This window comes from Callorhinus ursinus, unplaced genomic scaffold (genome assembly GCF_003265705.2).
Source record: "Callorhinus ursinus isolate GAN/ISIS: 27379988/994484 unplaced genomic scaffold, GSC_fseal_2.0 scaffold76, whole genome shotgun sequence".
In the NCBI taxonomy this organism is placed as follows: domain Eukaryota; kingdom Metazoa; phylum Chordata; class Mammalia; order Carnivora; family Otariidae; genus Callorhinus; species Callorhinus ursinus.
Window position 1 is genome coordinate 2,754,395 of NW_027397138.1, and position 20,774 is coordinate 2,775,168.

The following is a 20,774-nucleotide window of genomic DNA, read 5'->3' on the forward strand; positions in this document are numbered from 1 at the left end:
GTAACTGAGTCCTTATTCCCCAGCAGCTTATAGTTTAACATGGAAACAGGCATGCAAAGGATCACAGTACCATTTGTTAACCCAGTGCAGGGTCATGTAGGGGAAAGGATGCATTAGTTTGCTCTGTTTGGGGAAGATCTCAAAGAAGGGCTTGAGCATTTGAGTTGAGATTTGAATTTCTCAAATCGTTGAGCATGGGGAGAACATTCTAGACTGAGAAAACAAACCCAGACTGGAAATGGGAGGAGGCATTTCAGTACTGCTAAGACATGCAGTTTGGAGATGAGGAGGAATGGCCAACTTGAGGCTGGACAGAGAGGCCATCATCAGATCTTGGGGCCTCACATGATCAGTCAAGGATACTAACAGGCAAGAACCAGCTCTCAGGAGTACCACAGTAATGTGGATGGCAGGGCGCAGAGTTGGAGACAGATGGCCTCAAGGGCAGGTGTGGAAGAAATGGCCGGGATACTTTTATTAGTTGGGATTCAGTTTGCCTGAGCACACAAGAGCAGAAAAAAACAATGCCTTGAACAACATTGAGATTTATTTCTCCCTTACATAAAATACTCTGAAGATGGGCAGCCTTGGACTGGTGAGGTCTCCTGGGTGTCAGAGCACAAGTGTCCTTCCAGGTCACCACGTGGACCTCACTTGATATTTGCACAAGACAGCGGTGGGGCTCAAGCCACTGAGTTGGTGTTCTAGGCAGCAGGTGGATGGAAGGAGTCCAAGGAGGGTTCTTTTACATCTTAATGCTAAAATGAGATCTTTTGGGGGCACCTGGGTGGCTCAGTCGGTTCAGCGTCTGCCTTTGGCTCAAGTCCTGGGATTGAGCCCCACATTGGGCTCCTTGCTCTCCCTCTTCCTCTGGCTTCTCCCCCAGTTTGTGCTGTCTCTCTCTCAAATAAAAAAATAAAAATTAATTAAAAAATAAAATGAGGATGTAAAAATTCTCACCAAAATACTAGCCAATAGGATCCAACAGTACATTAAAAGGATTATTCACCATGACCAAGTGGGATTTATTCCTGGGCTGCAAGGTTGGTTCAATATCAATCAATCAATGAGATACAATACATTAATAAAATAAGGAAGAATAACCATATGATCCTCTCAATAGATGCAGAAATAGCATTTGACAAAGTACAGCATCCTTTCTTGATCAAAACTCTCTAGAATATAGGGATAGAGGGTACATACCTCAATATCATAAAACCATCTATGAAAAACCCACAGCGAATATCATTCTCAGTGGGGAAAAATTGAGAGCTTTCCCCCTAAGGTCAGGAACACGGCAGGGATGTCCAATATCACTACTGCTATTCAACATAGTACTAGAAGTCCTAGCCACAGCAATCAGACAACAAAAAGAAATCAAAGCCATCCAAATCAGCAAAGAGGAAGCCAAACTCTCACTCTTTGCAGATGATATGATACTTTATGTGGAAAACCCAAAAGACTCCACCCCAAAACTGCTAGAACTCATACAGGAATTCAGTAAAGTGGCAGGATATAAAATCAATGCACAGAAATCAGTGGCATTCCTATACACCAACAACAAGACAGAAGAAAGAGAAATTAAGGAGTCGATCCCATTTACAATTGCACCCAAAACCATAAGATACCTAGGAATAAATTTAGCCAAAGATGCAAAGGATCTGTACTCAGAAAACTATAAAATACTCATGAAAGAAACTGAGGAAGACACAAAGAAATGGAAAAACGTTCCATGCTCATGGATTGGAAGAACAAACATTGTGAAGATGTCAATGCTACCTAGAGCAGTCTACACATTTAATGCAATCCCTATCAAAATACCATCCACTTTTTTCAAAGAAATGGAACAAATAATCCTAAAATTTGTATGGAACCAGAAAGGACCACGAATAGTCAGAGAAATATTGAAAAAGAGAAGCAAAGCTGGTAGCATCACAATTCTGGACTTCCAGCTCTATTACAAAGCTGTCATCATCAAGACAATATGGTACTGGCACAAAAACAGACACATAGATCAATGGAACAGAATCGAGAGCCCAGAAATGGACCCTCAACTGTATGGTCAACTGATCTTCGACAAAGCAGGAAAGAATGTCCAGTGGGAAAAAGACAGTCTCTTCAACAAATAGTGTTGGGAAAATTGGATAGCCTCATGTAGAAGAATGAAACTGGACCATTTCCTTACACCACACATAAAAATAGACTCAAAATGGTTGAAAAACCCAAATGTGAGACAGGAGTCCATCAAAATCCTAAAGGAGAACACAGGCAGCAACCTCTTCGACCTCAGCCACAGCAACTTCTTCCTAGAAACATCGCCAAAGACAAGGGAAGCAAGGGCAAAAATGAACTATTGGTACTTCATCAAGATAGAAAGCTTTTGCACAGCAAAAGTAACAGTCAACAAAACCAAAAGACAACTGACAGATTGGGAGAAAATATTTGCAAATGACATATCAGATAAAGGGCTAGTATCCAAAATCTATAAAGAACTTATCAAACTCAACACCCAAAGAACAAATGATCCAATCAAGAAATGGGAAGAAGACACGAACAGACATTTTTCCAAAGAAGACATCCAAATGGCCAACAGACACATGAAAAAATGCTCCACATCGCTCGGCATCAGGGAAATCCAAATCAAAACCTCAATGAGATACCACCTCACACCAGTCAGAATGGCTAAAATTAACAAGTCAGGAAACAACAGATGTTGGCAGGGATGCGGAGAAAGGGGAACCCCCTACACTGTTGGTGGGAATGCAAGCTGGTGCAGCCACTCTGGAAAACAGTATGGAGTTTCCTCAAAAAGTTGAAAATAGAGCTACCATATGACCCAGCAATTGCACTACTGGCTATTTACCCCAAAGATACAAATGTAGTGATCCGAAGGGGTACGTGTGCCCTGATGTTTATAGCAGCAATGTCCACAATAGCCAAACTATGGAAAGAGCCAAGATGTCCATCAACAGATGAATGGATAAAGAAGATGTGGTTTATATACACAATGGAATATTATGCAGCCATCAAAAGGAATGCAATCTTGCCATTTGCAACGACGTGGATGGAACTGGAGTATTATGCTGAGCGAAATAAGTCAATCAGAGAAAGATATGTATCATATGATCTTACTGATATGAGGAATTCTTAATCTCAGGAAACAAACTGAGGGTTGCTGGAGTGGTGGGGGGGTGGGAGGGATGGGGTGGCTGGGTGATAGTCATCGGGGAGGGTATGTGCTATGGTGAGCACTGTGAATTGTGTAAGACTGTTGAATCACAGACTTGTACCTCTGAAAAAAATAATACATTATATGTTAAAAAAAAAAAGAAGATAGTAGGAAGGGAAGAATGAGGGGGGGAATCGGAGGGGGAGATCAACCATGAAGACTATGGACTCTGAGAAACAAACTGAGGGTTCTTGAGGGGAGGGGGTGGGGGGATGGGTTAGCCTGGTGATGGGCATTAAAGAGGGCACATACTGAATGGAGCACTGGGTGTTATATGCAAACAATGAATCATGGAACACTACATCAAAAACTAATGATGTAATGTATGGTGATTAACATAACATAATAAAAAAGTAAATAAAATAAAATAAAATGAGTTCATTTGTTCACATCTAGCTGTGAGGAAGATCAGAAAATTTGTATTTTGGTGGGCAGCAATATGTCTAGCTAAAATCCAGCATTATATTACCATAGAGGAGATAAAATGGATATGGGGAAGAAATTAGCAGTCCCTGACACAGTACTGGGGGGATGAAGAAGCATGGAGGGGATGAGGCTTTGAGCAAAGCTGTCGACCATTGCTCAAAGGGAGGAAGCAGGAAAAACTCAACTTGTACAGGCAACAACAATCACAAAGACAAGGCCATGCTCATGCATCCCGTTGTGTACTTTCCTGCGTTGCATAAAGAGCTGTGCGTGTATATACATGTGCACATGCACACACATATGCTTATGCGCACACAGTACACAACGGCTCATAAATATTGTACTACAGTTCTAAATAGTTGGGTTGCAGAGATTAATAATTATGTAACAGGCCTGTCAATTCTAAAACTCAGATGATTCAGCTTTCTCTTTAATGATAACAAAACCAGAAACATCCTTATAAGTATTTTTAAACACAAACTCCTGTGCTATGCTCCTTACAAAATTTTGAGGCCCTGGGGAACTCTGAATATTCTATGATGCCAAAGGATTTTTGGAGATTTGGGAGCTTTTAAGAGCTAGGATTTAAATGTTTGAGGGGAAAGTCAAACTAAGCATAGCCATTAAATTACTGTTTTAGACACTTGTATATCTGTCAGTCAGAGACTGGTTTTCAGATGCCCAGGAGGACAGGTCATTAAAATAAATATTCTGGAGGGTTTCAACATCAGCAAAGAATGAACTCATGAAATCTATGACACTGTTAGATTTCCATCTATTGCAAGAGCCACTGATGATACATGTGGGGTTATCTAGGTACTATTTAAAAATGATATGAGTTGTAGGGACTGTTAATCATCTGCAGACTCACTATGCAAGGAGGACACAGTCCAGGTGCTGTAAAGCAGATGCAGTCCCCAATTTACCAGGATCATGTCACAATTCATTTCCATTGTGGCAGTCTGGTGTTCAAAATCTGCTTGAAACTAGACAAACATATGCTGGATGGCTGCTAGGTAAGCATGTTTCTCAGGGTAATATATTACACCTAGCAGGTTGCTGGATAAATTAATGTATTCCTGATCTGCAAGAATCATTTGGAATTGTCTCTGGACATCTATGTCAAAACCTTAAAGTGCTAGAGAACAGAGTAGGTCGAAACTCACAGGCTTGCCAGAACCATGAGAGAGCATTCCACAGTTGATGCTAATATATTGTAAAGTATGTGCTAACGAATTACAAATAGTGTCGCACACTCTGTGCGAGTTGTCATATTAATTCAAGATTTCAGGATTTCAAAATGCATTTTCAGTATGGTTCAAGTGTATAAATATTAAGGAGGCATTAACCTTTATCAAAATGATTTTTCCTATGTTAAAAAGATCAAAATTTAACATAACAGGGCACAAAATTTGACTTTGCTATGAAGTGGTTGATGAGAAGAACAGGATCTGCCCCCAAATTATTCATGTAAAAACTGTGAAACCTTTCATTTACACTTCTGTGGGAACGGCAGGAGTGGGGGTGGGAGCTGGGGGAGGAGGAATGTGGCAAGTAGGGAGAAAAGAGTAAATCGAAGGATGTCAGTTCTTTAATTAACATGCTGCTTGTCATCTTTTAGCACAGAGAAAAACAAAACCCTGCAGGCACCAAATAAAATGAGCCTTCGAGAGTTTTCTCATGCTAGACAACCTACAGAGTTTGTGTCAATTTGGAGTCACTGATGCAAACATTTTGTTCAAATACTTCATTTGTTTTCTACCGCATGGCATCAACAAGAATGTTTTCAAGGTCAAATGAATATTTTGATAAGTCAGACTGTGGGATTCCATGAACTGGCCTCCTTGAGGCTGATCGGGGACCTTGGTGAAGCAAATTGGAGCTTAAACTCAAGTCCTCAAACCAGGGATATCTTACGCAGCTATCAATCCCCCTTAAAAAAAAAAAAAAAAAGGAAGGAAAAAAAAGCACTTTCTCTCTTGCAGGATTTACAACTGGAGTCAATCAGTTCCAGCCTCAGGGAAGCCCAGACCAGAAGAAAGTGACAGTAAAACTCTTTGTTTTTGTCTTACCTTATCAGAATCTTCAATTTGGAAGCAAAGGTCTGGAATAGCTTTATGACCACTGCATCATTCCCCGTACCATGAGGGCAGAAGTCACGTTGAACTTGTTGACTGCAATGTCCCCATTTTCTGGGTCCCGTGCCTGGCACATAGCAAGTTCTCAGTAAATATTTGTTGAGCAAAAACTACATATCATAAGTCACACAATTAAAACTACCTCTTCAAATGAATGTAGAAAACATCCCAGGGACTATTAAGCAGTAATCAAAATCATATGTTTTATTGTGACCCATGACCCAGAAACTTCTTAAGGGACTTGTGGATTTCTAAAATGCTAAGCTGTCCTTTTTTAAAGCATCTCTGCTTCTGCTTCTGGACCTATATGCAAACAAATCATTGAGGTTTTCAGCAACTCTGGACTGTAGAAAATGAGTCCAAATTGTAGGAGCTTCCAATTTTAAAACAAAGAAGATGTACTCTGACGGAATAATGTGAATTGTGGGACATTTTAAGTTGTGATTACATAAACAATTCTAATGGTGCATCATCTCATGGAAGAATACATTTTACCCAACATTTTCATCTCCTCCATTTGGGAGGGAAGTCCCTTCATGAAACTAACTTTACACAGCAGCCGCTAGGGGGCACCATTAACGTGATCATAGCACATGGGGGTTGTGGGGTGGGCTCTGTTTTCCATTCTACTGAGCAACACGTGATTTGGGCATCTTGAGTTGAATGCTAAATGGAGTTCCCATGGATTTATTTGTGAAGAAATGGGAGAGTGAGCGATGGTTTCAATTCTAAATAAAAACAGAGTGGGACACCTAGGCTGACTTTATTCTCCCCATTCCTAGGTACTGCCATCACCAATCAAATCAGTTTCATTCTTTCCTAGTTTATAATTCCAAAGGATATGTCAAGTCATTTGCTGGAGCGCCTACTAAATTGTAAATGTTTAATACTTAATTCAATTTGTAAATGGTTGCTTTGGCACTGATTGCTAGTTATTGCCCAAAATGTTGTATAAATGAGCCAAAGATGGTCTGTGGATATTGACCCGTAGGTTGTTTATTACTTCCCTGCAGGTTGAGATCTATTAGTTCAAAAGCCTACTGACACCACACTCAAAAATTTTACACATCCAATTATTTTAAAAATAGTCCAAACAAGCAGATTTTTTAACCATTTAGAGCCTCACTGCTTTGCATACCAGGTGAAAACTCACCCCACATCTGCCGGCCATTGGTAAGGTAGAACCTTCTGGCTGGAAGCTGCTATGGCCCTTCAGAGGTCTCTCATCCAGAGACATATCACCTAGTCACATAAATCCCCCTCCCCTGGGAGTTCCCTTGCCCACCTCCCCTCCTGGATGGTCGCTTCCACACTGGAACCTCTGGACATTCTCAAGCAGTGAGGGACCTTGCTTCTCATGCAACCTGTCCAAGTGCTATCTGTATGAGGACACAGCAAGAAGACAACTGTTTGTGAACCATGCAGCAGGCTCTTCCCAGATACCAAATCTGCCTGTGCCTTTATCTTGGAACTCATAGACTTCAGACTTCTTAGACTTCAGTACTGTGAGAAATAATTGTTTGTGGCTTAAGCCACCCACAGATGGCATTTTTGTTATAGCAGCCTGAACAGACTAAGACAACTGCCATCAAAGAAAAAAGATCACAGCCATGGCTCAGAGAAGTGGGCGCATGAGGGATATCCGGGGAATAGCAAGCGGTCCAGTTGATTGAAATCATACAATACATGCAGAGAAAGATTGAGAGAAAAGTTTGAAAAGTGTGTTCAGGTCATATTTATAAGGCCCTTGAACACCAGGGCCCTGAATGCTATTGATTCTGGTCGACAGTGGGGGGTCCCTGAAGGCTCTTGAGTGAGACAGTGATGCTATGGGAGCTGTGTGCCTAGAAGATTTATCTGGAAAAAGCGTGAAGGCTGGACTGAAGAGGGGAAAGACAGGAGATTAAAAAGACACCACTTCAGGGGGTTTGCAGTAATCCAGCAAGATAATGAAAGTCTGAACTAAAGTGGTGGCAGGGGAAGATGCCAAAGACGTTCAGAGGTTATTGATCATTTCTCCAACCATAGTACAGATGATGCCATCCTAAGTATCTCATTCCTGTCTATTTTTATCATTGATGCTATAGGTAGCTAGGAGCAAAGTGGCATTGCTTATAGCCTGATCATATTTCTTCACATTGAACACATCAAAATACTCACAACGAGATCCCAAGCTTCCCAGAAATACACAGAATGCATAGATAATTTACCAAACTGAGAGAATTAAGCCTCCAATAGAATATAAACAAAATGGTTAACTAAAGGGCCTTGTTGGCTGGAAACAGCAACTTCACCTAAAGACATTTATTTAATTAAAAATGAAGTTCATAAGGGTGCCTGGGTGGCTCAGTTGGTTAAGCGACTGCCTTCGGCTCAGGTCATGATCCTGGAGTCCCGGGATCGAGTCCCGCATCGGGCTTCCTGCTCGGCAAGGGAGTCTGCTTCTCCCTCTGACCCTCTTCCCTCTCGTGCTCTCTCTCTCTCAAATAAATAAAATCTTAAAAAAAAATGAAGTTCATAAGTTCATGTGTTGATTTGGTATCTTTCTATAAAATACATTTGCATTTTTGGGGGGAATACCTATTAGCCTCATAAGGCAATACAACTTAGTTTAAAAATTTCACTGGAAAGGAAATAATCAAGCATAGTGGACTTTTTTCAAAGTAGGCGAAGTAATTGTCTTGAATGGATGTTAATGGCCCAGGTGCTGTTAAAAGTGCCCAGGCAACTGGAACATTAAAACCACAGTCACCCAAGAGAATGGCTTCAAAAGTTGCTTTAAAAAGCTTTGTCTCTAGTCTCATTAATGTCTGCCCCTCTGGCATTCCTCGACCTTTTCCCTTCCCCCAAATATAGAGGAGCCCGTTGGGTCCTGAAAAATGACTTCCACCCCTGGTTCTCCTGAAGAAACCAACGATGTTGCCATTTGCCCATTAATGTTCTCCATCACCCCATGTTTCCATTTGTTTCCAACAGCAAATGTTTTCCACAACCAAATGTTTTCTGCTACCAAATATTTCTATAGTGAATGGTTCGCGCCTTACAACCTGACACAGGGAATGTATAGATCACTACCTTTTGCTTGCTAATAACAGAAACTCGGACTCAAATTAGCTAAAATAATAAGGACCTTTATTTTCCCTTACAACAAGAAGTTTAAAGGGACAGCAATCCAAGCCACGCCACCATGAGGGCCCCGGGTCTTAGCTTTGCCTCCTCTGTGGCTCAGTATGGCTTCTCATGACCACAAGAACCTGAACCAATAATAGGCCAGGAGAACATTTTCCTAATTAGTTTAGGGCTGGCTGGAATCCACATGAGGAGCTAAAGATGGGATCGATAGTCCAAAAAGACCAATGTTTTCAGAGGAAGGCAGAAGTTAGAGGTGGGGAGACACCAACGCTGGTGCAAAAAGATGTTAAAATGCTTGTATCCCCCGAGGCAACAACTTGATCACTGAGTTGTGAAACAGATGACTGCAGAAAGTTGAAAGTAGGTGGCAGAGATGTCCCGGAACTGATTAGGTGAGTCACTCCTACCACGGGCTTAAAATGGTCCAGGGTGGAGATTGAGAGAGGGTTTGGTGTGAAGGTTTGAAAGAAAGATGCTGGAGTGCTTTGCCTCTCAAGCCCCCATCCTGAGAGGGCAGGGTGTCTACTCTGAGCACAAGTTGATTGAGAGGGGCTGTGAGGCAATCACTGTGGGAGCTCGCTGTTCCCCCTGTAGTTAGAGAGCCAGCATGGGTATGGTTTGGCTCCTATCCTGGAACACTAGAGGCTGGAGCTGGGCTTGCACACTGTTTCAGTGGCAGAGGAGGGAGGGCGGCTGCTATGCTACACACAGTTTCTATGTGCAGTTTCTGGAAGAGGAATGTGTGAATGTTTCCTCTGGCAGGGGTGTGGACCGTATGTGTGAACTCGAGAGTCAGTGGGAGAACTATTCTAGATCTTTTCTGTTCACAACACTGAAGGGACAATGAGACCTCAACAGAAATGAAGCTGAGTGGATCACCCATTCCCTAGAGCTTGGAGAGCAAGAAAGTGCAGGAATCGCAGGCATTTGCCCAGATTAGAAAAACCACAGGTGATAGACTACCATGAGAGTGAGGTCTCTAAAGAACCCTCGAAAGTGAGCCAAGTTGAAACACCTGCCAGACCTAGAAAGTTTAAGGCCATCTTACAACAGTACCTATAAGAACCTTCCTTTCCCTTTTTCTTTCCAACCTCTCTGCTCTCTACTCCCATAGGGACCATAAACCGGAAAGCAAGCTGGATAAAGAACAAGAGGGAAAGAAAGAAGGATAATACCCTCAAACACCCTGCAAGTGGGCAGTGTCTCGCAGGCCCTACCTAGTTTCAGTGTGGGAAGGGAGAAACTTGTAGGGAGCAATTACAAAATCAAGCTTAGAGCCAAAGGGATATAGTGTGCCATGCCTTTCAATAACCAGGAAGCTAATAACCAGACTCTGGGATCTCTGCTACAACTGCCTCAAAAAACCAAACCAAACCAAACCAAACCAAACCAAACACAAGAAACAAGTACTTTGACAATTGTGTTTGCAAAAAGCAGTAGCAGAATTATGGGCCCTTGTGCGCCATGTTCACGGCCTCCCAAACCTGGCATGGGGCTACCTGCCTGACGGATTCTAGATCGAGCTGGGTGTATAGTCATAGCTTCCTAGGCTCCAGCACGGAGCAAGCACACTCCTTTGAGGGGTTGGCATGGAATTGGGCAATGCCATGTCCACCGCAGGCCACCACCACACACCTGGCAGTTTATATCTTGAGTAGGTTCATTCCCTAAATGTGTTTACTCAAGAGGTAGGATTAATAAGAAATTGATTCATGGCCTCACTATACACTTGAAATCTAACTCTCTCTTATCCAGGAGTGAGACCGCACTGTCTCTTGTTCAGAGGCCACCTTTTCCCCAGGCCACCCCCCTTGCCTTGAGCAATGAAGCTTCTCCCCAGAGGTCTCTGGACTAGAGCCTCTTCCTATCTTACCCAAACTTTGGGGGTCCCCCTCAAGTGCTACCTCCCCTAGGAGACTTCCCTTAGCTTTCTGCTGAGTTCCCCCCTTTCTGTGATTTCTAGCACTTCCTGTCCCGAACACCATTTTTATGCGGAATTTTATAAGCTTTGGATTCATTTGCTAATTTCTTCCTTCCTTCAGTCAAGAATGTTTCAGGAGCCCATCCAAGGAGCTTTGCTGGGTGCAAGGTGGTAAATAAGACAGTCGCCCCTGTCTTCTTAATGCTTACAGACTAGGGTAGAGGAGACAAACACTAAACAAATAAACATGTAAATATAAGAACTGTGAAAGGAAATATTAAAAATCAGATGTGTTGAGAGAGTAAATCAGGAATCTATCTTCAGTGGGGTGCTCAGAGAAGGTGTCTCTGAGGAAGTGAAATCTAAAATAGGAAGTCTGCGTAGGGGTTAGCCAGATGAAGTTAGGAGGGAACACATTCCAGGCAGAAGGAATCGTATGTGTGAAGGTCCTGAGTCAGGCAAGAGATCAAAGCATTTCAGGAATTGAGGGGATAGAATGTTTGGGACATTGTGACAGGGGGCAGGAGTGAGATAGGTTAGAATGTATATAGGCAGATGGCATGGGGCTTTCCAGGTTGTATTAAAAACTTTGGATTTAAGGTTAAGGATCCTGGAAAATTTTGGAAGGATTTATAGCACAGCAGCCCTATGACCCAATTAATGTTTTGAAAGAATGCCCTACTCCCTCAATGGAAAATGGATTGTAGAAGAGCGAGGGTAGAAGAAAATAAATCAGCTAGAGAGCAATTACAAAAGCCCAGACAAGAAGTCATTGTGGTTGGCCCACTAATGGTGGTTTCAGGGGAGATGGAAAGAATGGTTTATAATCGAGATCATAAGCTTTGTGTCTTTTGTGCACGTCGGGCATCATGCTTGATAAAAACCCATAGCTGTGCTCAGTGGTAAATATAATGAATCAATATGGTAATTAGTTAATTAATTACATGCTGTTTTAATCTTTTAAAAAGAGGAGCTGATCTATATTGTTAACTGGATCAAACAATTCACAACGGTTGAGAAACAATTATATAGACCCATGGTTTATCCGGTTTGTTTGCTAAGAAGACAGACTTGTTGCAATCTGGCCATAATAAAAACGAAATAATACAGCCCACGTGGTTACCCAGAGTTATGGTTAGTCACTATCCTAGTCCAAATGAAAAATCAGTTCTGGTTTAATTCATTAGATAGAGCTTTGAATGCACAACTTAGAGCATTATAATACACAGCTGTGGTTCCTAAATATTTTTGAATTCCATACACCAATATTCATTTTTTTTCACAAAATTGGGGGAACTGCTTAATATGGATACTTTCTAGATTGTCAAGAAGAGTATTAAAACAAACAACCACTCTCACAGTTAGGGTTTTTGGCTGCAAGCAACAGAAATGGATTCTGGCTGCTTTAAGGAAGAAAGAATTTATGGGGAGGATTTTATGTGGCTCACATTTAGCATTAGCGGAGTGGAGCTCCTGGGCTCCTGGGCTCATGTCCTTGCTGCTGCAAGGTAGGTGGGTAAGTGATTTTCTAGGTTTGGAGGCAGGCTGTGCTTCTCACAAAGATTTATGAAGTGTGCAATTTCCCAAACGTCGGAATAGAGTTTAGATATTGGGATCCTAAAAAAGAGTGACAACTACTATCTATTATGATGGGGATCAGTTCATAAGAGAAAATAAAAACATTTAGTACCAAACTATAAAAGGGGGCAAGTTGCAGTATATAGGACAGCTTATTAATGGAATACAGGTTTGTTTTGTTTTTTAAATAGGAAACTCACTGTATTGTCCTCACTGTTTTCTTTTCTTTATTCATGGTAAAATGCTGCCTCCAGGCAGCTTGATCCATAGAACTGTGCTGGGAGCCCACGTGTGGCGAGGACTTGGCCTTTGGAGTAGCAGTCTTGGTCTTTGCATTTCAGCTCTACCACTCCCTTAGCCATTGCACAATCTCACGTACTTTAAATCTGAGATTTAAGGTTACCCTTTGGAAAATGGGGACAAGAACTCCTAATTCAGAGTTGTTGGGTGAATTAAATGAGATAAGGTATGTAAATGTTTGGCAGGCAGCCTACAACACAGAACAAGCCAGAGGGAGGTCCTCCCCTTCCGTTCTGACACGTAGTCCTGTAATGGCATCTGTATCCTGCACTAGTACATTGACTGTTAGCCCTTTGCATGAATTGAGCTTGTGTGGTTTAATTTTTTTTTTACAATTTTATTTATTTTATTTGAGAGAGAGAGAGCCCAAGAGGAAGGGAGAGGCAGAGGGAGAGGGTGAAGCAGACTCCCTGCCCAGCGGGGAGACCCATGCGGGGAGCCCAATGTGGGGAGCCTGATGCGGGGCTGAGATCATGACCTGAGCTGAAGGCAGACACTTAACTGACTGAGCCACCCAGATGCCCCTGAGCTCATGCTGTGTACTCTTCCATCTCTAGCACCTAGCCTCATGCCTACCTACATCATAAGTACATAACTGCTGAGTGGCTGCTTGCCAAAGCAACAAGTAGCTCTTACTTAAATTATTACTAATTATATGAAGTAATAATGGAAAGCACATGGCATCATCCTTGGCAAAGAGTAATTAGTTATTCAATGTAAATGTGAGTTGCCAACTTTCATTTCTAGTAATAGTCAGTGAGGTTATTTGAGCCAACCCTCCTCCTAGAATTTTTTTTAATGTGGTAAAATACATACATTTACCATCTTATCCATTTTTAAGTATACCGTTCAGTGGTATTAAGTACATTCACACTGTTGTGCAATTATCACCACCATCCATTTCCAGAACTACTTTTTTTTTTAATTTTAAGATTTTCTTTTTTAGAGCAATTTTAGGTTTGCAATAAAATTGAAAGGAAGGTACAGAGATTTCTCATAAACCCCCTGTCTGCACACATGCATAGCCTCTCCCATCATCAGTATCACTAACCAGAAAGGTACATTTTTTTTTTACTAAGGATGAACCTACATCAACACATCATAATCATCCAAAGTCTATGGTTTACCTTAGGGTTCATGTTTGTGTTGTATATTCTATGGGTTTGGACAAATGTATAATGACATATTCCATCATTATATCATAGATATTTTCACTACCCTAAAAATCCTCTGTGCTCTGCCCATTTATCTCTCCACTTCCCCACCCCTGGTAACCACTGACTTTTTTACTCTCTCCATAATTTTGCCTTTTCCAGAATATCATGCTGCCGAAATTGTACAGTATATAGCCTTCCCAAATTGGCTTCTTTCACTAAGAAATATGCATTTATGGTTCCTCCTTGTCTTTTTATGGCTTTATAGCTCATTTCTTTTTAGTACCAAATAATATCCCAATGCCTTAACACAGTTTAACCATTCACCTGCTGACAGACATTCCAAGTTTGGCCATTACAAATAAAGCTACTGCACACATCCATTGCAGGTTTTTGTGTGGACATGTTCTCAGTTCCTTTGAGTAAATACCAAGGAACATGATTGCTGGATTGCATGTTTAGTTTCACAAGAAACCTCCAAACAATCTTCCAAAGTGGTACGGCCTTCCCACCAGCAATGAATGAGAGTTCCTGTTGCTCCACATCTTTGTCAGCATTTGGTGTTGTCAGTATTCTGGATTTCAGCCATTCTAGTACATGTGTAGTGGTATCTTATCATTTTAATTTGCATTTCCCAGATGACATTATGGAGCATCTCTTCATATGCCTAGTTACCATTTGTATATTGTCTTTGGTGAAGTGTCTCATAAGGCATTTGGCCCATTTTTATTTATTTATTTATTTATTTTTTTGGCCCATTTTTAAATCAGGTTGTTTGTTTTCTTATTGTTGAGTTTTAAGAGTTCTTTGTTTATTTTGTATAACAGTCCTATATCAGATGTTTTCAAATATTTTTCTCCCTACTGTGACCTGTCCTGTAATTCTCTTGCTATTGTCTTTCAAAGAGCAGAAGTTTTTAATTTTACTTAAGTCTGACTTACCAATTATTTCTTTCATGGATCATATCTTTGGTGTTGTATCTAAAAACTCATCACTACACCTAAGGTCATCTAGGTTTTTTCTTATGTTATCTTCTAAGAGTTTTATAGTTTTTCATTTTACATTTAGGTCTATCTGTGACCCATCTTGAGTTAATTTTTGTAAAGTGTATAAGGTCTCTCTCTCTCTCGGTTCTTCTTCTTCTTCTCTCTCTCTCTCTCTCTTTTTCATGTGGATGTCCTGTTGTTTTAACACAATTTGTTGAAGAAGCTATCTTGGCTCTATTGTATTGCTATTGCTCTTTTGTCAAAGATCAGCTGACTAAATTTATGGGGGTCTATTTCTGACCTCTCTGTTTTGTTCTTTTGATTTGTTTATCTATTCTTTCACCAATACTACTCTGTCTTGATTACTAGATTTATAGTAAATCTTGAAGTCAGGTAGTATAAGTCCTCCGACGTTGTTCTTCTCTTTCAATATTGTGTTGGCTATTCTGGGTCTTTTGCCTTTCCATATAAACTTTAGAATCAGATTGTCAATACCCATAAACTAATTTGCTGGAATTTTGATTGGGATTTTATCGAATCTGTAGATCAAGTTGGGAAAAGAGCTGGCATCATGACAGTATTAAGTCTTCCTATCCATGAACATGGAATATCTTTTCATTTATTTAGTTCTTCTTTGGTTTTTTTCCCTCTAGAGTTTTGTAGTTTTCCTCATATAGGTCTTATATATATTTTGTTAGTTTTATACCTAAGTATTTCATTTTGGGGGTGCTAGTGTTTAAATGGTATCATGTTTTGAATTTCAAATTCCACTTGTTCATTGTTGGCATATAGGAAAACAATTGCTTCTTGTGGATTGCCCTTGTATCCTGCAACCTTGCCATAATCACTTATTAATTGTGGAGGGTTTTTTTTTTGCCAATCCTTTTGTGTGTTCCATACAGATGATCATGTCATCTGCAAACAGAGAGAGTTTGATGCCTTCCTTTCCTATCTGTATATCTTTTCTTCCCTTAAAAAAGGACTTCCAATATGATTTTGAAAAGGAGTGATGAGAGGGGACATCCTTGCCTTGTACATGATGTCAGTGGGAAAGCTCCAAATTTTTCATCATTGAGCATGGTGTTAGTTGTAGGTATTTTTATGGATGGTCTTAATCAAACTGAGAAAGTTCCCCTCTATTTCTAGTTTACTGAGAGTTTTTTTTTAAAGATTTTGCTTATTTATTTGAGAGAGAGAGAGAATGAGAGATAGAGAGCACGAGAGGGAGGAGGGTCAGAGGGAGAAGCAGACTCCCTGCTGAGCAGGGAGCCCGATATGGTTCTCGATCCCGGGACTCCAGGATCATGACCTGAGCTGAAGGCAGTTGCTTAACCAACTGAGCCACCCAGGCGCCCTTACTGAGAGTTTTTATCAAAAGGGGTATTGAGTTTTCCAGAATTCTTTTCATCTAGCAAAACTGAAATTCAATATTGTCCAACAACCCCCATGCCCCCTCTTCCACATGTCCCTGAGCTCCTGGCAACAATTCTACTTTCTGTCTCTATGAATTTGACTACTCTTGGTACCTTATATGAGTGGAATTATATAGTATTTATCCTTTTTTGACTGGCTTATTTCATTCAGCAAAATGTCCTCAAGATTCATCTATGTTATAGCATATGTCTGAATTTCTTTCCTCTTTAAGGCAGAATAATATTCTATTTTGTGTGTGTGTGTGTGTGTGTGTATCATATTTTGTTTATCTATTCATTTGTCAGCAAACACGTGAGTTGCTTCTACCTTTTGGCTATTATAAATATTACTGCTATAAACACGAAGAGATACAAATATCTTTTTAAGATTCTGTTTTCATTTCTTTTGGATATATACCCAGAAGTAAATTGCTGGATCATATGGTAATTCTATTTTTAATTTTTTGAGGAGTGACCATACTATTTTCCACAATAGCTGTACCATTTTACATTCCTACCAATAGTGTCCAAGAACTCCAACTTCTGCACATCTTTGCCAACTTACTATTTTCTGTTTTTTTGATAGTAGACATCCTATCAAGCCAAAAATAGCCAATTTATGGAAGCAGCCCAAGTGTCCATCAATAGATGAATGGATAAAGAAGAAGTAGTATATATATTTATTATTCAGCCATAAAAAAGAATGAAATCTTGCCATTTGCAATAACATGGATGGAGCTAGAGAGTATTGTATTAAGCAAAATAAGTCAGTCAGAGAAAGACAAATACCATATGATTTCACTCATATGTGGAATTTAAGAAACAAAACAAATGAGCAAAGGAAAAGAAAAGAAAAAAGAGAGGCAAACCAAGAAACAGACTCTTAACAGAGAACAAAGTGCCAGTCACCAGAGGGGAGGTGTGTGGGGGGATGGGTGAAATAGGTGATGGGGATGAAGGAGGACACTTGTCGTGATGAGCACTGGGTGATGTGTGGAAATGTTGAGTCACTCTATTGTACACTTAAAAACTAATATAACATTGAATGTTAACCAACTGGAATTAAAATTTAAAAAAATAAAAATAAAAAACTTTTCCTTTAAGATCAGGAACCATGCAAGGATGCTGCTATCAGCACTTCTATCTAACTTTGTATTGGAGGTCCTTACGAGAGCAGTCACACAAACAAGGAAAATGAATAAAACATATAGAGATTTTATAGATTGAAGTTGTCATTATTCACTGCTAATATGAAGATGTATATGCACTGAAAATCCAAAAGAATCTACAGAGGAGTTGTTATACTAATAAGAAGGCTAGCAAGCTAGCTGGATATAAAATCAACTTACAGAATCAGTACATGTCAGCCATGGAACTATAGAATATCCCAACTGTACTAATAACAGAAAGGATAAATAAATTATGCTGTATTCATACAATGGTTTGTATACAGTAATAAAAATAAATGAATTATAGGTACATGCAAATTTATGGATGAATTTTATAAATATAAAGTTGACCAAAAAAGCAAGACTCGAAGGAATCATAACATACATTATGATTCAGGCATAGATTATGCTAAGTGAAAGAAGCAGTATAAACTGTATGGTTCTATTTATGTAAAAGTTGGAGGCTGAACTAACCTATAGCGATAGGAAGTGGATTAGTGGTAGTCTGGGGTTGGGACTGAGAGGATTTACTGCAAAGAGACATGAGGAAACTTTCCAGGGTGATAGAAATTCTGTGTTTTGATTGGGGTAGTGGTAACATAGGTATATACACTTGCAAAACTCACTAAACTATATTCTTTAATGGTGCATTTTGTTGTACATAAATTTTGCCACAATGTGTATGATGTAACCCATTTTAAAAGTTACTGCAGTAAAACTACAATGAAAAATGAGAAAATAATTATTCCAAAAGCGAGGCCAGTGGTTTCCTCCAGAGAGAGGAATACTTGGGGGCACTTCTAGAGTCTTCACAATGTTTTATTGCTTGGCCTGAGTAGTGACTATATCAATTTCACTTTATAGGGTTTTTTTTGTTAAATTGCAAATATATGTTTCATGTACTTATGTATGTGTATTTCACAATAAAACAAAAAAATGAAAACATAACGAAACCCATAAAAGATATGTTTCCCCTCTTTTGCACTCATGGAGTAGAAAATCATGAGACACTCTTCATTACCATTCACTTTTAGGGAAGAGGTAGAGTAAACAGGCCACATTAGCAGTGATTGTGTTGGTAGACAATCCTAAGCACATTTCTTTAAAACAAGTTCTGCTAAATGCCTTGTTTCAAAAAGTATTGCATCTAATTTCCTTCTGAGGTAAGTACAGGATTTGGTTCCTGCTTCAGTGTTGACTATAAGAAAAATTTCTCTAGATTTTGAGGAGACTCAAATTAAGAGAGACTTAACACGCCCTATAAAGTAAACTAGATTCTTTGTATTTGGTTCAACTCTCAGATGTATACTTTTTAGACAAGTTTTTTCTTCATGCTTTTGATTTTGATTACTACCATGTTTATTCCCAGGAAATTGTTATGTTTTTTTTGGAAGTGAGTTGGTGACTATCAGTCAGGATAGATTAGAGTATGGTGTGATAATAAAAAAAATGGCAAAATATCAGAGGACTAATAGAACACACATGTATTGCTCAGTCACGCCAAGTCCCCTTTTGGTTTCAGTACCCCTGTTCCAGCGTGATGATAAGAATAATACCTTATGTTTGTTTAAGACTTTGAAATCTATCTTTTTCCCAATATTTTTTTTATTCATTCATTCAGCAGATGTTTCAGCACTGGTCATGAGTCAGGCACTATGCTAGGTACAGAATGTGTGAATAAGACAAAGGCTCTGCTCTTCTGTGTGACAGTATCTTGTGGTAATTACAACAAGCCTGATGGGTACAATGACAGCTGAGAGGAGAGAATGCTTAACACCATCAGGGACAGAGAGAGAAACACTCCTCACAGGAAGCGATACTACTCAAGCCAGGGTTTCAAAGGTAAGTAGGAGTTTATCAAGGAGAATGGATGGGGAGGTAGGAAAGGCAGTTCAGGGAGAGAGACAGGCAGGTCCAGAGTCGTAGAGAGTTACCTTACATGCTCTCCCCAAAACTCTAAGAACTGGGCATTTACTACTCTCCCAGTTTTGTAGATAAGGACATGGAGGCACAAAGAAAATGATTTTTCTCAGTTCACACACCTAATATAAGGCAAAGGAGAACTCGTCTTTTATTTTATTTTATTTTATCATTTTTTAATTTAAATTCAATTAGCCAACATATAGAACATCATTAATTTCAGATGTAGTGTTCAATAATTCATCAGTTGTGTATAACACCCAGTGCTCATCACATCACGTGCCCTCCTTAATGCCCATCACCCACTTACCCCATCCCCCACCTGCCTCCCCTCCAGCAACCCTGTTTGTTTCCTGGACTCAAAAGTCTCTCATGGTTTGTGTCCCTCTCTGATTTCTTCCATTCAGTGTTCCCTCCCTTCCCCTAAGACTCTGCGCTGTTTCTTATATTCCGCATCTGAGTGAAATCATATGATAATTGTCTTTCTCTGATTGACTTATTTTGCTCAGCACAATACCCTCCAGTTCCATCCACATCAATGTAAATGGTAGGTATTCATCCTTTTGAATCCGAATCTCATGGTCTAAGTACTTACTATCATCATCGTCCAAATAAAAGGCATACTTTAAAGTAATGGACATATATAACACACATGACCTATCTTGACCATATTAATAACGCCTGGCATAAAATGGGTATTCGGTACATCAAAGGAATAGAAAGCTCTAGACAACTCTGCTTTCTATGTGCAAGGTATTTCTGCCCCATTTGGGCAGAAATTTTGTCTCTCTCTTTTTTCTTTTTTTTGAAAATTGAGGTATAAATGACATGTAACATTATATTATTTTCAGGTGTACAACATAGTGAATTGATATTTGTATATTTTGTGAAATGATCACCACCATAAGTCTAGTTAACATCTGTCATTAATAATATATGTGGTTAAATTTTTCTTGTGATGAGAACTTTTAAGATTTCATCTCTTTGCAACTTTGAAATATGTTCTACAGCATTATTATTATAGTCACCATGCTGTACATTAGATCCCCAGGACTTACTGATTTTATACAGGAAGTTTGTACCTTTCATGTCTCTCTCTCTCTCTCTTTTTTTTATCAACATATCTTTGGTTTCAAGTAGAGTATCTGATACATTATAGTTTCTCTATAAACATTTATTAAAGGAAAGGAGGGAAGAGGGGGGAATGAAAGAATCTCTAAGTCTTTACCCTTAAACCAATGGGAAAAGTTCCCTTGATCTATTTTTTTAAAGATTTATTTATTTATTTGAGGGGGAGAGAGAGAATGAGAGAGAGAGCAGGGAGAGGACAGAGGGAGAGAGAGAATCCCCAAGCACATTCCCTGCTGAGTGGGGAGCCCAACATGGGGCTCGATCCCACCACCCTGAGA

The 20,774-nt window shown here is 39.8% G+C and overlaps 1 protein-coding gene across 2 annotated transcripts in view; it reads right to left on the bottom strand.

Moving 5' to 3' along the window:
• The window catches only part of DEUP1 (deuterosome assembly protein 1), a 196,766-nt gene that overhangs the window by 101,739 nt on the left and 74,253 nt on the right, over positions 1-20,774 (bottom strand). For both annotated transcript variants that reach the window (XM_073887152.1, XM_073887151.1), the window contains one exon: positions 5,728-5,860. The gene's annotated coding sequence lies outside the window, so the exon portion shown is untranslated. Of the gene's footprint in view, positions 1-5,727; positions 5,861-20,774 lie in introns of those variants that run through there.